At 38.2% G+C, this 18084-nt stretch overlaps 1 protein-coding gene and 1 long non-coding RNA gene across 3 annotated transcripts in view; one reads left to right on the top strand and one right to left on the bottom strand.

The window, feature by feature from the left end:
* The window catches only part of LOC102997960 (uncharacterized), a 289513-nt gene extending 273204 nt beyond the window's left edge, over window positions 1–16309 (bottom strand). The window contains exon 1 of the long non-coding RNA XR_009009737.1: window positions 16182–16309. This is a non-coding gene — a long non-coding RNA (uncharacterized LOC102997960). The remainder of the gene's footprint in view (window positions 1–16181) is intronic.
* Window positions 1–18084, top strand: part of SYT1 (synaptotagmin 1) — a 537233-nt gene that overhangs the window by 474428 nt on the left and 44721 nt on the right. The gene's annotated exons all lie outside the window — the stretch shown is intronic.

The raw sequence follows: 18084 nt of genomic DNA, 5'->3' as shown, positions 1-18084 counted from the left end.
CAATTCTGGTTAAAAGAAATGCTTCCTATGGAAATGACACAGTGATTCTCAGCCATGGGTGTCTGTTACTTCAGGGAAAGGACTAAACAGTAAGAAACTGTTCTCAGTGTGAAGTGCAAGTTGTTTCCTGAAAAGGAGGCCTTTGCCTATCGTGCTCTGTTTCTTCCTAGTGTGAAAGAGAGAGCCAGACTGTTTATTACACTTATATTCCCCGAGAGATTATTTTCCCCCTACCAATTTGGATTTAAGTTCCTACACAGTTCTGGATAATGTTTAGAAGGTACTCTGACCTCAGGGGATTTTCAAAAGTACACAAATCCATGTGCTTTGTTTCTTTCCACATCCTCTTGAGAATCTCCTCCCTTTCCCCACACCTTAACTGATTTTACCTGGAAAAGGGCGGTGGTAATTCTCCTTGTTATTTACCTATAGATAGTAAAGAATCTATAGAAGGAAAAAACCAGAAAATTAGAGAATTCAGAGAAGAAAAGGAAGCAAAAGAAATAAAGCTTTATCAAAAATTTGAATAGTACAGATGGGCTGCCCTTCTGGAAATGGTCTTATTAAAATGATATGGTTCTAACACTTTTTAGCCCTGTTACGAGTATAAGGATTCAGAGAAAAAAATGGTTTAACACTATGGCAAATGATTCCTACTTCCAGCACTGAGTAGAGATTCCTGGGTTGTGACGAAGTATAAATGTCACAGTGCAGTCCCCTCTTTCACTTACTAAAGAAATTCAGATATTGTAGAAATGCAAGCACATCTGGACTGCTTGTAAAATACGATTTTTCTCCCCAGTAGACTGTGTGCTGTTTGGTACTATTGATCACCTGGTATCTTGTCTTCTATGAATGGTCTAAGGGAAATTTAGCCACACCTAAACAGAGCCCTTGCAATGTTTATTCCTAGCATAATAGAGGTCCTAATGTGCTTTGCAGAACAGACACAAATTTCCGTTTCTTCCCTAACTATACTTCATCCTGTTCAATATGGCACAAGAGCAAAATAAATTCATGTGGTACAAATGGCTATTCAAGATACCAGGTTTGTTTGTTTTTTTAATTCAAAAAAAAGTGTTTTTCCTAAAACAAAAAACTCTTTGTGCTTCTCTAACTACCCTTTATGAACATTTTGCTGTTGTCCCTCACAGAATTTACAGAGTTAGACAAAACACACTGTCGAATGATCAGAATTTAATTAGGTTTTTTGTGGTTGCAACAGCTTTCCAATTCTTTCATCTTATGAAGGAGTAAATCCCTAGATTACTCAGACACGTGAAAATAAATTTAACTAGAGAGTTTTTACATTGCACCTCTCAGTTCTTCATCATGTAAAGCACCTGTGCCTCTCTAAAAGATGCGAATCCCTCTTTATTATTTTGATGAGCTAACAAGATGAATTCATTTCTAGAACACTGTAAAAAGTCAGTTGTGATCAATGGCCCCAAGAATATAACCTCTTCTGGATCATACCTATGATTTGGAAAATCTCTGTGGAAACTAGAATATATAGAAGTGTTATTTGTGTTGTAGTCATACAACTAGAGGGTTTACCCTCCTCTGGAGAACTTAACATTGAGGGTAGGCTGAGAGGTGATCATTTTAATATGGAAGATTTTTCATAAGTAAAGGAAATTGAGTTTTTAGTAGTTGAGGCAAATTCTCCATATGCATCATTTTTTCTCTCTCATTGAGTGCTGATCTATACAATTAACACAGCAACTGAAGAAAAGTTCCCAGCTTTGAAAATATCCAGCAGATTTAAGTACTGTTATTTACCATAACCCCCTCTTAAATATATGTTCATTGCAACTGCTAATAAATAAGCTTTTGTGTAAATGTCTTTATAGCACATATTTTATATACAAAATTGAAACCGAATTTTATCAGATTAGACTTGTATGCCAAAAATAATCTTTAGACAACCTCTTCCATGTCTATAATTCTCTAACGCTTGGGTATCAAAAACAAGACTAATTGAACAGGTTAGTGTTAAGATAAGTAGAATTTATTATCTACAGGGACCTGTAACCAGATTGGCCTGTATCTGGAATAAGTATAAAAAATATTCAGCTTGGCACTGGCATGTAAAATTTGTGAGTTCAACAAAAAAAAAATTTTAAGTGGCTTCACATTGCCTAACCATATGGGTTATGGGCAAAGATGCTATGGCCCTGAGATGCATGACTCTTTGGACAAACATTTTTGACACTATCCTGGGAGCTCTGGAGCACCATACACTTAGAGCCATGATGATGATTTTAATTTATAGTTCCATCATTTCAAGCTTTGAATAGAGGCATAAGAGCAAACAAAAATGAAACTTGATTCAGTTTTGTGGGCAGATGTGAGAAAACATCACCACTTATTATATGATAGATTTAACTGGCTTTCTCCTGAATTACGTAGACATTATGTTCCTCATCTGTTTATATATAGGTGTTTAATACCGAAGTCTTTGAATTGTTGTTTGATTGTTTATTCTTTTCAGCTAAGAGTTAGTCCCACCATGCAATTTATAATAAACAGCTGATGGGGCTGGGGGCAGGGTGGTAACTGGGACTCAGTGTGGAACAAGCTATGTCCAAAAACCATTTTTTTCCCAAAACTTCTACAGAGACAAAATCAGTTCTATATAAATTGGTTATTGGAAGTGAATTCTCAGGACTGTTTGTATATTTTGTTTTCTATCTATTTGTGGATGCTCAATCAAGATTTATGTATATTCATTGATTTTTCTAGTCTGATTAGCCTTTAAAATGTAGCTTGAATCTTTATGCTCACCCCCCCACAAATGTCACCCACAATTTAAAAAGTCATGATACCAAAATTACTGGTGGCAGAATGCCAGGATTTACAATTCAAAATGGTGTCAGGGCAAAATCACATATGCAGGCAATTATGGGTTTTAGAATAAATTAGTGTTTTAGGCTAAGGTTACCAATTCGAGGGGAGCGTCAATCAACTGTGGGTATTAATTCAATTACCTGTTTTTTAATTCAGAAAAATGTGTTGTATGTGAGAATAAATGAAAGAAATAAAGCCATGAATAGAAGCCACCACTGGTGTCTTAGTTGAGAGCATACGTGGTGATTCATAACTCTCCAAAGACTGCTGCTTTTCCTGCTCTTCTCAGTTCGCTGAATAGACTGGTCTATCATTAGACGAACCAAGCTAGAAAAATCCTGCAGTCAAAACGAAAACAAACTTTGTTATGAAAACTCAGGCTAGCCCAAGATTAAGGTAGGCCAGGTGAATGTCATTGCCACGGTCCTCTGATACTATCCTTGTGCTGTGAGAACTGCTACTTTAAATCAACGCTGGCATATCCTGGGCCTTTAGTTAACCCATAGGGTTGTCCAGTCCATTACCTTGCTATTAGATAACATTGCTTGAAACCATTCCCAAAGAAAGGTACCACAGCCCTCTTCAGAGAATTAGTTGATTCTTGACAAACCAAATATACATATATATATATAATATAAATATATATTTATATTTGAAAATAATAAATTTCTAACCAAAACAGGTGCACAAATTTAAGATTCCTTTGGAAGTAGCCACACTTGCCCCCAAATATGTCTTTGGCGTTTTTTTCTTCCCTTTTTATTTGCTTTCTATTGCATGGACTATCTTCCTACCCATTGTACTTTTGTTGAAAATATTAATAACTACTCTGCATTCCTGAAATTCCCTAGTGTTTGAGTCTTTAAATATCTATTATGATCTTAATCTCTGAAACCTAATAATGATTTACAAAAATTCTCAGTGCCCTTCCCTGAAGTTAGTAGCTTCTAGGCATCCGTGCCCAATCTCATGAACCCTGGGTCTGTGGGTGCCCCTGCAATATCCTCACACTTGCTTCAGCTTCTCCATCCCTTCCTCCCTCTCTTCCCCTGCTGTCTTGTTCATGGTCAATGTTTCTGTAGTTCTACCTTCTTCTCATTCTTCTTGATTTCTCTCCCAACATTAACCTCACATGTGAAAAACAGTCTATTGGAAGAATAACCTATTGCAACATTTTATAAAGTCATTCTGAATGCAATTGACATAAAGATGTCTGCCTGGTCACCTGCCTGTAGGGGATAAAGGAAGTGAATGTGTGATGGGAGACATAGGTATTATTAGAAATGACAATCATGGTTGATATCTTAAACTGAGATAACCTGTATTTATCTTATCTCCATTTTCAGCACTTCTGCTATCTGCACCCTCTTACCCATCTTATAACCTTTGAATATTTTATCTAACTAGTATCCTTTATAAAAGGAATATTTTTGCACATTATATGCTTTTGCTTGAAGAGACAGCAGTGGCCCAGAGAAGCCGCTGGGAATTAGTGGTAATTCATTAGTTACCTTCTGCCTCTTTTTTCTATCTAAGCTCAGTGGAAAAAGCACTAAACCTAGTTCTAGTCACAATTATACCACAATTCAAACCATAGGCATGGGCAAGTCACACAACTTGTCCAGGCATCAATTTCTCAAATGAAAAAAAAATTAAACTGTTTGACATCTAAGGTTGCTTCCATTTTTAAAATCAATGATTCTATTACTTTTTTTAGTTAAGGTTTAGGAAGCTGGCCTATCAAATGAAGTTACTACAAAGCGTAAAAACAAGAGAGAAATGATTTCAAATACAAAGCTATGTCAGCTGTGCAGACATTTTTGGAATATTTCTAACCAACCTTAATCACTGTTGTGTTATTCTATTATTTTTCTATGTGCATTTGATTAAGGATGATGCACAAATGTTTCTTTTTATGTGCATTCTATTGGGGATGCCAATTACGAGTTAACTTATTTTAAAGGTTGTTTGTAATGTCAATACAGTCTTAAGAAATGCCCAAATAATAGTTGCTAGGAGAGAGGCTAAGACGCCTATTAGATGGTCTTGGAAATTTCTATAATATCTGCAATATCTAATTATGTATAGATCCAGACTATTCATGCTTAATATCCAAGTAACTGCTGGAATTAGAATGGTTTGACCAATACATGCAATTAAGTGGACGTATTTTAACCCTTTTCTTGGGAAGTTCATTTTTGTAATATGAGCATTTTTAGGTGATATATTTAATCCAAAAATCTTTGACATCTCACCATTAAATTCTCATGAACACTTAATGTCATTTTGTTACATTAAAACAAAAGAGCCTCTACATCCTGTGCACACTTTTTCTTCTACGTTGTACAAATACTTAAACACATGTGCATGTAGCTGTAGGGGGACTATAGATGGAGTGGGGTCAGAAAACATCTGCAGTGCACTTGTAACATTTTTCCAGTTCCTCGGTCACCATCTTTCAACACTTTCCTTTACCTGTGTCTTTTTTTCTCTTCAACATATACACATCAGTACTTTGTCTTGCTTCTTTAAAAAAATAAATAAGGAACACTGATTTCAGGGGAAGGATTATATGCTTGAAACTATATACATTTTTGCAGTGGTAGAAATTTTTAAGAAGGGTATCCATATTCTATTCACAGAAAAACTTAAGAAATGGGTACTTCAAATCCCAATTTCCAGCACTAAATATATTATAAAAATTATACAAAGGAGATGATGTTCACGATTTCAGTCCTCTTTTGCTGAGCCTGTGACATACCTAAATCTTGCCGTTTAACAAACTCCAAAGGAACTCATTTTTGAATGCTATTAAGGATATGTATTCACAATACTTGAAACCTGGCTATCCTGTGTTTAGAAAAATATGCTTAGTCAGTAGATTTATCCTACTTGTCCATTATTCTCCATGACTCTCTATTTGCAACAGAATTGCATAATCAAGTTATTTCCATTCACATTTGCACGCACTGCCAAGAAATAAAAATGTGGAAATATCAGTTCTCTGACTCAAGGCACATTTATTAGATTATAGGAAATCTTACTAATCACAACTTCCAGCAACACAACGTCAACCATAGTTTTTGTATAAAGACACTGAATCGACACCCCGTTGTAAAAATTCTATGAGTAGTACAACATATCTTATACTCTTCCCAGTAACGTGTCCTCTGACAGATCTAGAAAGCCCTAAATTAAGTGAACCAGCCAATGAATACGAAGAACATTTTTAGTGATTTTTAGTGAACTTAAGTAATCTAAGATACTGCCATTTGCTAAGTGCTTGATATGAATCAGGCACTGTGCTAAGTGTTACAGAGAAAAATCCGTCTAACCCTCACAGCAACCCTGTGAGGTAAGTACTCTAATCATCATCATTTCGCAGATGAGGAAGCTGAAACTTGAAGAGCTTAAGTAATTGCCCACGATTACAGAGGCGGAGCTACATGTCAAGTTTGTCTGGCTCCTTAATCATTCTATCCTGCACCCTAGCTTTATGTTTATATTCAGGTTTCCTTTGCTATCTCACCATAAAATGCTGCCACCCTATCCTAATGGTTGAAGAGATTCAACTCCCACCTCTAGCACGTGTCATAGGACACAACTCTAAATGTAACTCTGGAAGTATCCAAGGATATTTAGCTTGTCTGCCAAGTTCTTTAGGTGGAATTCAGTCTTTCATGTGCTTCACCCTAGACACCCTAGTGCATTTGCACCCTAGTGCAAATTATGTCACCAGGAGCAAGGTGATAGTCGTTATGTTCAAGATCAGTCACAGTCATTAGGCCCAGAGGTTAAACAGTTGTATTCCATCAGCAGAGGGCATTAGAATCTCCGGGGACACTTGTTAAAAATGCAGCTGCCCTGACTCAGCATCTCTGGGATAGGGAATCAGGTATCTGCATGTAACAACTCCTGGTTATTCTAATGCAAAGTCCTGATGAATCACCCTTTGAGAAACATTAGCTTAAAAACATACAACACAAAACAAAGGATGAAAGTGGTTTTTGGAAACAAACAGTAGAAAGAAGCTTTCAAAAATTCCTTCCCAGTTCTGAAATGTATATGTCTGGGGATGCCAGAATCATAGTGCTCAAAAATTTTGAAAAGCCCCCTAAGAGTGCAAAAACCTAGTTTAATAAAGAATGACACAGTCCATAGGTCATTAACTCCAAAGGATGTATTAGTAAGATGGCCAAGAGCTAACATGGCCCATTTTCATTGTTTTCTCAATGTGGAAAAGATGTTGCCAAGAGCAAAGAAAAGACGACATTATCTTTTGTAACCACTGAAATAGAATCTTTAAGCTGATCCCCCAACAGTTTTGAGTAGACAGTAAGAATTACACATGATTACACCACTTAGGAAAATAAGAGAAAGAAATAAATGGATTTATTTTTATTCAGGATGGCTGATTTGTTGTGATCAGAAGTCAAGGAATTTTAAAATACCAAGGAGCGCAAACCTTCATGCGAGGTTTGGGAGACAATGGGCCAACTAAAATTAAGGCCATCAATACAGCAATTTTGTAAGCTATATGGCAAATATCAATACACTGTTGAAAGCTCTGCAATTTGTATACAATGTAAATTCTTCTCCAAATGTGTGCCACGTCCACACCACGTGAACAGCATGTGTCACCACAGAAATAACGCTCTTTGAAGAATGAGTGGACACGTGAGACATGACAACATGCTATTAATCATTGTTTCTCCAAAGAAGGAACAGTTTAGATATAGTTTCGTGAGACTATCTCCATGGCTGCCACGTTTTCAATCTTTTTAAAATGTATGTTTGAAAAACCCAAAATAGGCAAGTTTCTATGGGAATACGCTTGTGGACAACAATTTGAAAAACTAGTAGTTACAAACCGTTTTCTAAAAAAAATCCTTGTTTCCTCTCATACCTACAAAAACCACATCAACTTTTGCCATTGTGGGAAAACTACACGTAATAGGAAAAATAATGATAGAGAGTTCATAATTTATAGTAAAGCTATCAGCTGTACAAAGATTTTAAGAACATAGCAAATAATGCTGACTGCTGATACATAAGTGAGAATATTCACAGGTTTACAGCAAATGAGGACAGAAGATGGAGAATAATTCTTTACTCCCCACTTGACCCCATCTGTGACATACAATTTACTTGGAGTATGAAGAACAAAGAAAAAGAGTAGAGAAAGAATATCAAGCTGACGCAAAATTTTAAAAGACATATGTATATGTATATATACATATATATGTATGATGTACATAAAATAAAGAGATGATTCACTTTAGTCTCTCTAGTTCAAGAAATCCAAGTATATCTACTCTGACCCTGTCTGGATAGACAATCCTGAAAGCACTTCTTTAGACTTCTCTATCAGCCTCCATCCTCCCCTACCCCATCCCTCTCCGATTTCCTCTGCCCTTTGGGGAAGGAACAAAGACTGACCACGTCCCCCGATATTTACCCCTCTGCCAAACCCTAACATCTTTCTATTCTGTCATTCTGGGAGAGCGAAACAGCCGCCATTTCAATGTATACCTTCTTTCTGTCTAACCTGAAAGCTATAACAGGGACTGCATTGGAGAGGTGATGTATTATTTGGCTGCAGTCTGCTCTCATGCTTTACATCTGGTCACATGTATTATTTAAAACCAGACAGATACATAAACTGCTGATGTAGCCCAGATAGCTGGTTGATAACCAACTGGTAAATGCTAGGGGTATATAGCTAGGTATTAACGTGAATTGCAGTGGACCCGCAGATATGAATATGATTTGGGACATCACCAAGGCAGCTGTCAAAATGGAAATAATATTGCTTTTACTGAGGAGAAAAAAGACTGAAAAGAGTAAAAATGCAACTAGAAAATTACAGGAAGAAACTCACACAGTAAGTAAGATTTATCAGTGTTTATCAATTGCCTACACAGGTTAAAGATAGATTGCTATGACAGTATATAAAACAGTCTGCAGAATGATTCAGTAACCAAATATGAACCCATTTAAACTCATAAAGATCAATACCAATCAGAAGTTGATGACACATAACCCACCCTTTATTCTCACATCTCCTCTCAAGAGGTTAACACGTTTCAGAATTAATACATTTAAAGATTCTTGACTATTAGGATAGGCATTAATCTATTTGGCTTATGTTAAAGAAAACTTGTTTCAGCCCACATCAATAAACTGTAATACCTAACTAGAATTCATCAGAACAGATTTCTACTGCATCATTTCAAAAAACCAGATGTTTTCCCTCTTACTCAAATGCTAAAACATCTGGACCATAAATTTTATCTTACCAACGACATATCTACACAAAAGAGTTGTTTTGCTATTGAGTGTATTTAGTCATTAGATGGACTGCCTGTCTACATAAAATTACCTCCATAATTATCAGTAGAATTAAGATTAAATAGATTCTCATGATAACCGAAATGTTTTAAAACTACTTACACACCACTCAGTTTTTTATATCATTTCTTAATGCCAAGATGATTTTAAAGGACCAAGTACATAATTGACATTGAACACATCTGTCAAATGAGAGAAAAGAAAAAAGATGTAGAGAAGAAGACTGGTTATAGAAAAGACATCAATCAAAAATTCCTCTAAATGATTTAGACGTTTAGTTTAATTAAAGTAGAGAGCTCCACATTTATTATAGACTTCAGTAGTAATCTTTGATTTATGAAGTAAAGAAATTTCTTCTCCTAGTCTATATATAGTATACACTTTACTCAGAGTACAATGAAAGGAGAAAAAGTACAGGAAGCATACCAAGGGGGAGAAAAACAATTTAAGTTGATGCATATCATATCAAAAATAAAATACCTTATAATGAACTTAAAGTTTTTATTACCATACCACACTTGGTAAAGAAAACAAGTATCCAGATTTTCCTAAATTAATCCTGAGTAATAAATTCAGGGAGACTTACTTTTATAGTCCACAAGTCAACCATTGACAATTTTTATTATATTATGGCTGCAAAATACTGAATAATAGTTTGTACACTAAATTGGCTGCTATATCTAGGAATATAATTTTTAACAGGTTAATGTTCAGATATGAAGTTATTTATAATCATTTCTAAACCAAATATTTTAATACTTTAGAAACTGAGGTATTTATTATGTTTAACACTTTATAGGGTCCAAATAGTATGCTAACAGATTTCCAGGTAACAGTAAGGGATCTTTATACTGATGGCTAGATTACCCTAGTACAGGAAGGTTGGTTGATGTGGTTTCTGCCCTACATTGATACTTTTTCACTTGAATACATGCTAGGAGAATATATTTGATAATTTTGTAGCATATTTAAAGTAAATATTAAATATCTAAATATTAAGTTGAATATTATTCCAGTCTTTCTCAATCCTCTCAGTACAGAATCACCTTAGATTTTTAAAATATAGATACCCAGGCTCTATCCCAAGAGGAACAGTTGGCTGAAGGTCCCAGGAAGCAACAATTTTTTTTTTTTTAAGTTTCCCCAGTCGATACTAATCTAATACAAAACTAGATTAAATTCTTTTTCTGATTGAGAATAAAGGGATAGAGCTCAAGGAATAGAAGTTCTATAAATTCATATATATCCAGGCTATGGGACATAATCACAGATTAAATGGAGAAAATCGTAGCTAAAATATCAATACTTTGTGTCGCTTGGTTAAAGGCTGATTTTTTTCAGATAGTCTGTCAAATACTTACTGAGCATTTATTTAGTGCCAGGCACTATCATATAGATACCCGGAATAGAAAAGTTAACATGATCCTTCACCCTTAAGGACTTATATTCTAGTAGGGAGAGATAATAACAATTAAACAAAACCAAAAAAAAAAGAGTAAGATAATTTGGGGTGCCAGTAAGCGCTAGGAAGAAGACCAACAGAATAATGTAGAGGGTGAATGTGGAGGGTTGACAGCTCCAGTGAACAGAGACATTTGAAAATCTGGAAGAAAGTTTTTCAAGCAACAAGAAAAATGCCAAGCTCCTGAGATGGGAAGAACTGTTGTATGTTTGAGGAATATCTAAGAGGCTGGTATGGCTGGACCTTGGCACACCATTGAGAACGTGTAGGGAATTCGGTCTGAGAGACAGGCAGGAACCAGCTCTTGCAGGGGCTTAGAAGCCTTGGGAAGGTATTCGCTTGCATTCAGTTGCACTGGGGAGCTAGCCATAAAAGGGTTTTCAGTGAAAAAAAAAAAAAAAAAAAGACAATGAGGAGATCTGCCTGCACGTTGGAATATTGTTCTGCTTACGCTCTAGAAGAGGGTCTGCGGAGGGGGTCAAAACTGGGGGCAGCATCCTCATTGCACCAAGATGATGGCGGCCTGGTACTGGGAAGATTCTAACTGGTCCTCTAAATGTCTCAAGTAATGATTTTTTCTTCATCATTCTTTTAGATCAGAAACACCATACTACAAGTCTTAAAGATGTGGCCGGGTGGGGGGATACGATTAATAGAGAAATATATCAGGATGGTTCCTTTTTATAAGCATATGTGACATTCTAATCCCAACAGCTTCCAATCTAGGAAAAGCTTACACGATATTTTCCACTAGCAACTGTAAATTCTGAATTACTACATAGAATTGAAATCTCTCAAGTTTGTGTGTCTCAGAAAATTGTGGTGATTTTTAGTCTTATAACTGGATGAGGTTATGTTAATGCAACAAACATTAGATTCTGAATTGCTGTTTAAAGCTGAAAGTTGACCTAACTGAATTAATTTCTAAATACGAAGTATTTTCCTGTTACTATCAATTATATTCCATTTGTCATTTATTACATCTCAGAAAGCGATCAGTATGCAAGGTCGGTCTGATCCACAGAACAAGAGAACATGGGGGTAGGAGGGCCCTTGCTACAACAGAGGGTGAGCTCCTCTCAACTACCAGGGGAAATCTGTTCAAATGCTATTGAAGGAATTTCACACTTTAGGTGGATAGAATACTAAGGACTATGCTCTGAGTTCATGGCAATCAGTACTTTGTATTTAATAATTGATGTGGCTTTTCAGCAAGTACTGTCTTAAAAAAAAAAAATCCTTTGCACTACTGTGTTCAATTCTTAACTTATCCTGGCTTTGTATTGTCAGCCAACTTAATTTTCCTGATGACAGAGATCAGGTCATACGGCACATGCGTCTTAATGCCTTATTATGGTGCAAAATATGCAATAGGAAGTCAGTAAATATCCACTGAATAAAACACATTTAATACAATACGGTCCCTCTACTCCAGAAGCCGAGAATAGATTTTAAAATATGATTGAATCAATGTTAATGTATATTATAAATCAACATGTATAAAGTTTCATCAGTAACAAACATGTATCAAAACACTTCCCAATAGGATTTCTGGATGAGGAAAGTTTTCTGGGAGAACTCACCTAAATTAGTATTTCAAAAAGAAAAGGGCATGTTTTATAAACAATGAAGTTTGAGTAGAAGGGAGAACTTGATATTGGAAGCCAGAAAGACCATTTTTTCTGTTTCACGATTCCCTTAATATTTCTGTCACAGCCCTTCCAGTTGGTCTCTCTCCAGACCTCTACTCCAAATCACTGTCTCTAGCTCAACATGCAGATTAAAGCATGTAATTTCAGAAATTCTTCTCTGTATTTCTGCCTACTTAATTTCTGCAACATTAATACACAGTCCAGTACTGCCATGCTTGGTCTCCTTTGAAATCCTGCAATCATAATATCCTATAATTTCAAAGATATTTCTTTTCTTAGGGAATTGGGATAGGGCAGAAATGAGAAAGAATATTGATCCTTTCTTTGGTCTTTAAGTCTTAGAAGGGCTTTTGATATTGTTGTCTTTAAATGAATATTGTCATAGGACATTTTAACAAGTGATCTGTGGTCATTTGAATAATTTTTTGGCCTTTTAAAATTTCAGTCATTGTCTTCAGGAGATAATTTCAAAGAAAATATGATAAAAGATAAAGTAAAAATTCAGATGTGATGTTCTATTTAGAAATTATATTTTCTCTAGAATTAAAGTGTTCAAATATGTTGCCAAAAAGGAAAAAATAAAACCTTCAATGGATTTATAATAACTAGACGGTTCCTAGTATTACATTTATCTCATCTTCCATTATGTATTAGGAGAGAAAGCAGATTAAGTCTTATCAAGCACATTTGATGATTGCTGCCGGTTTGTTTCTAAAGGCACCTTTTCATGTATAGATGAGGAAAGACTAAAATTCTCACATAGTAGATATTGCAGAGTAAAGAAGTGGTTCTCAAACTTTGGCATAATTCAGAATCATCTGGAGGTCCGGTTAAAATGCAGAAATGCAAAATGCTCTGCTGGACAAACCACAATGACTTGAATGAAAGCAGTTTATCCAAGTACATTTCTCTCTAAAGCCAAGATGAGTAGAACATACCTAGTCCCCCACCTTCTCTCCTATTCTTGGGCCTCACTTCTTCAAATATTGAAGACACTAGTCATACCTTCCATCAACTTCAAACTCCCCACTCCACCCTCATTCCCCTATGCCTGACTATCCTTAATGTTTACCGACATAGTGTGATGTCAGAGAGAGAAGTGGGCACAGGGACCTGAGGCAAGATATCCATTTGAGCCATGATTTCTCCATCAAAACATAAACATCTACTTCTCCTGGCTATTGTTGATGACTTCAAAGAAATGATAATGTGTATAGAAGTAAGCATGACACCCAGCACAGAGGAGGCCTTCTTTCCTACTGCCTGCAAAACAAGTTTCCTTTCCATCCTTCTAGAACTTCTGGGCCCTACATGTCATCACATTAATCTCCTTGTCAACTCTACTTTGTACAGAGTGTACCAGGCAGAAAGTAGGAGAATGAAGATGGCTAGGCAGGGTTTTCAGTTTTTCAGAAAGCAAAGAAACACAAAGGGGGTAGATTGATTGCTGCTTGCAGGAAGGTAGAGGGCCAGAAATCAGAGCTCTAGAACCTTATGGCCATTTTCATCACCTCTGTCTGAACAGCTTATCTACAGGTAACCATTCCATCTGACGGAACACAACAGATGCAACCACCTAATGCCTGATACCAAGTTTTAGACCAAGGGCACATTGCCGAAAGGCAGGTGTTAACTTTGTTCACCTTTCCCAACTCGCTGTTGTCTGTGCCATTGCCATGTATCCATAGGATGCCCTAGTGTATTTGGTTTCCATAAAGTCCACGTGTGAACCTAGAAGAACTAAAGCTCTAATCCAAAAGTGGAACAAATATCTTCCTTCTATTTTCATTCGCTCCTTTAGACCAGGGGTCCCCAACCCCCGGGCCGCAGATCGATACCGGTCCCTGGCCTGTTAGGAACCGGGCCGCACAGCAGGAGGTGAGCGGCGGGCGAGCAAGCGAAGCTTCATCTGCCGCCCCCACCGCTCCCATTACCGCCCGAACCATCCCCTCCCCCCACCCTGGTCTATGGAAAAATTGTCTTCCACGAAACCGGTCCCACGCGAGAAAGGTTGGGAACCGCTGCTTTAGACCATAGCACAATAATCTATGGATGCAAGTCATCGTCCCATCAAGTTTGAGAAGCACCACAGTAGCCGTTAGGGACATGTCATCTGGGTGCCAGCTCTAACAAGCAATGTGACCTTCAATAAACCTTTTCAGTTTCTTGTGTCTGTGACCCCCATCCGGAAGATGGACCTAATGCCTCCTGGCTAATCTATTTTTTATTGTTATTATGCTATATCAAAATGCTTCAAGAAGTCAAACACGGGCAAATGTAACACTGATGGTTAATTTGAGTGAACCCTATTAACCAGCAGTCAATCATCAGCTTTCATATATACCACGTGTCAAGAACATGCTGTAAAATTCCCATGACGCTTTCACTTGACATTCATGAAGCGAGTGATATAAACCCCTTGATGATATAGCCTGAGACAAAATCCAGGTTAGTCACTTCTTCCACTCTGGAATAAATGTCTTTTCTGAGTACTTTTGTTGGCTAGCGGATTTCTGTAAAAAGAATTTTACTCTGCAATTTTATTTTGTTGCTCAGTAGGAGACTACCACATGAAAGCAAGCCATTAAAAATAATAGTTCAATTGCGAGCTTTTTAAGAAGATAGAGAAGAAGGTGGCCTGGTATATACTCAGAGCACTGTTGCAGAACGAGTACTGTGGCACTTTCAGAACGGTGGGCGGCTTCACAGAACCTTCTGACACTGGCGTTGACCCTCCAGCTCGGGTCAATCTACACTCCACCCCTCGCAAGCTCAGATAATAAGAATTCCTCCCGCGGAAAGTTTCCGCAAGGCTACGGACAAACCCCCTGGCACTAGCTCCCGGCTCGCCTGAAGCTCAGCCGCTTCTCTCGAGCTGCCATATCACCCTTGACCAGTAGGTGCTGCCATTTCAACATGTGTGATTTTCCCTTCCTGTCCCAACACAAGTTCAAGGTTTCCAGCTTTGGGAGATAAAACCTGGGTTTCAGGTTTGATGAAGTCTTTTTCACTGTGGTTATCTAGGATTGAGCCATTCTGAGAGCTCTAGTTTCTGTTCATGAAGCAAACTTTAAACAAGGCAGCCCAAGAACGACCCCTCTTGGATGGGCAGCCTCAAAAGGCAGATTTTTCACAGGTGTCTCCTCTGTGCTGCAAACCTAAATAGCCCCCTAAGTTCAATCGCATTGATGCCGGAGGCGAGGAAAAAAAACGAAACAAAAGATGAGAAGAGCAAGCTCAGTAAAGCTTATGGCTCTGCAAGGGCTCTTTTGATATAGAGATCTCTGTGAAAGCTCATTAAATCCTCAGTGTGTGAGGCAGGACTTAGGGAAAAGTCAAAATGAAGATAACAAGACGCCGCATCCACTCATACCGACACATTTGTAAAGCATTCCGGATACTCCGAGGAAATTCCACGCCACTCGCCCCTCATATTAAGGGCCTGAACTAGCTCTTCTAGTTAAACCACAGTCCAGATGAACAGTCACAGACTTGGGAGATAGTTTTGTTATAACATTGACCACAAACAAGACTATTAAAAAAGCAACTCAGAGCATGGTCCCCATGATGGAAAGCCTGTTGGGGTCTCTTCTTGGGCAAACAGCAGCCCCCATACACCGCAAATATTCAATACATCTGAATAGACGACCAGACATTAGGTGATAGGTATATGTGAGAAAAGCCAGTAAGTTCCGTTTTCCCAGTGCTTTATATTTACTGGAAAATACTCAAAAGATTTATCCTCAGACTTCAAGCAGAACTTGAATGGGAATGAAACCTTGTACTAAGGTTCTCCAGAGAAGCAGAACCAAGAGGATGGATATGTGTGTCTGAACAGGAAGAGAAAATTTAAGGAACTGACTCACGAAATTGTTGAGGCTGGGAGGGTAGGCAGCAGGCTGGAGAACCAAGGCAGGGTCGATGTTGCCGCCCTGAAACCGACGGCACTCTGCTGGCAGAATTCCCTTTTCCCTAGGAAAGCTCAGCCTTTTTCTATGATGGTCTTCAATTGGATGTAGCCCCACCCCGATGACCTCATCTTACCTTAATTCCCTATTTAAAGACCCCATCCCCAAATACAGTCACATTCTGGGGTCCTACTGGGGGTTAAGTCTTCGATATACGAATTGGGGGAACATGATTCAGCCCATAACAGGCCTGAACGAGTATCATTATGATCTAGAGATTAAGAAAGAAAGGTGGAGAGAGGTTGGTAAAAAAAAAAAAAGAATAAACGTGTGTGATTCTCCGCGCGTGGTCCCAGGCCCAGCATCAACAACACCTAGAAGTTGTTAGAAAGGCGAATTCCCGGATCCCACCCAAGATCGACTGCATCTGTGAGTGGGGCTCAGCAATTTGTTTTTAACAAAGCCCTCCAGGTGATCCCAATGAAGGCTACAGTTTGAGAACAACTATCTTAGAAGTTTCTTGATTATAACAACAATGCCACCTGAGAAATTTTCCAACCAATGTGGCTGTCAATAGTGTTTCATCTGTCTTTAAATATGAAGCTGAGTCATATTTTATAAAAGGGCCTTGGAATCCATTTTCCTCTTATAAATTGGAACTGAAGCCAGAGGTCCAGGGATAAGCATAATAGCAACACTGCAAAGGGACTTGGCCTCTGAGTACAGATTTCACAAGGTGAAAGCAAAGCTGTGGGGACCCGATAAAGCTAATTTATCAAGTACGAGAGCAGTCTAATAGCTGTCTGGCTGGCTGGAGGCCTCCCGTTACCTAATGCAATTCCCATGAATGGCAGACTAAATTAGAATGGTTGATCTTCATAAAATTCATCCTACTCTCCCTCTTAAAAATGAAAAACTAGAAATAGAACTAAGTGGTCACTTTTGAGCAAGAATCAAATTTAGATTATGCTACACTTGGCCCCAAAATATCCTCTTCACCCTCAGAACATTAGCCTCTGCAAATACACTGGATAGTAAGTGTATTTGGCCATGCCTCTCACCAGGCCCTTTATGAATCTGCACTACTGGGACTTCCCTGGTAGCTCAGTGGTTAGGAATCCGCCTGCCAATGCAGAGGACACGTGTTCGAGCCCTGGTCCGGGAAGATCCCACATGCCGTGGAGCAACTAAGCTCGTGCACCACAACTACTGAGCCTGAGCTCTAGAGCCCGCGAGCCACAGCTACTGAAGCTCGTGTGCCTAGAGCCCGTGCTCCGCAACAAGAGAAGCCACCGCAATGAGAAGCCTGAGCACCACAAGGAACAGAAGTCCCCACTCGCTGCAACTAGAGGAAGCCCGCACGCAGCAACGAAGACCCAACGAAGCCAAAACATAAATAAATAAAAATAAATAAATTTAAACAAACAAAAAAAGGAATCTACAGCATCAGGAGCAAAAAGGTTGAATTCACCTGTGAGTTATTTCCAAGCCTTGGTGGATGGTGAGATATATAATACAACAAGGATACCCATAACTTTTTATCTGGAAAAGTCAGCTTCATCTGAGGCTTCTTTGATGACCCCTCTTGAAATCAGAAGAGGATCCGATTTTCTATGTTCCTTCGATCCTCTTGCACATGGCCTGCACAGAGGTTTCTGTTTCAGGGTGGTGGTCATGCAGGACACTCAGAGTAGATGCACCTTGCCGTCTTCTTTTCCTCCATCTTTGACCACGTCTCCACCTCACAGAGACCTCTTCTGTCCAGTTCCCTCTTCCTGCAAACAACAGTCTTCACTTCCCTAATCCTGTTCACACTACTTTCTAACACTGGCCACCAAAAGATGCTGCTTCCAGCACAGGT

This window comes from Balaenoptera acutorostrata, chromosome 11, assembly GCF_949987535.1.
Source record: "Balaenoptera acutorostrata chromosome 11, mBalAcu1.1, whole genome shotgun sequence".
Lineage (NCBI taxonomy): Eukaryota > Metazoa > Chordata > Mammalia > Artiodactyla > Balaenopteridae > Balaenoptera > Balaenoptera acutorostrata.
This window is presented reverse-complemented; position numbering and strand designations above follow the sequence as displayed.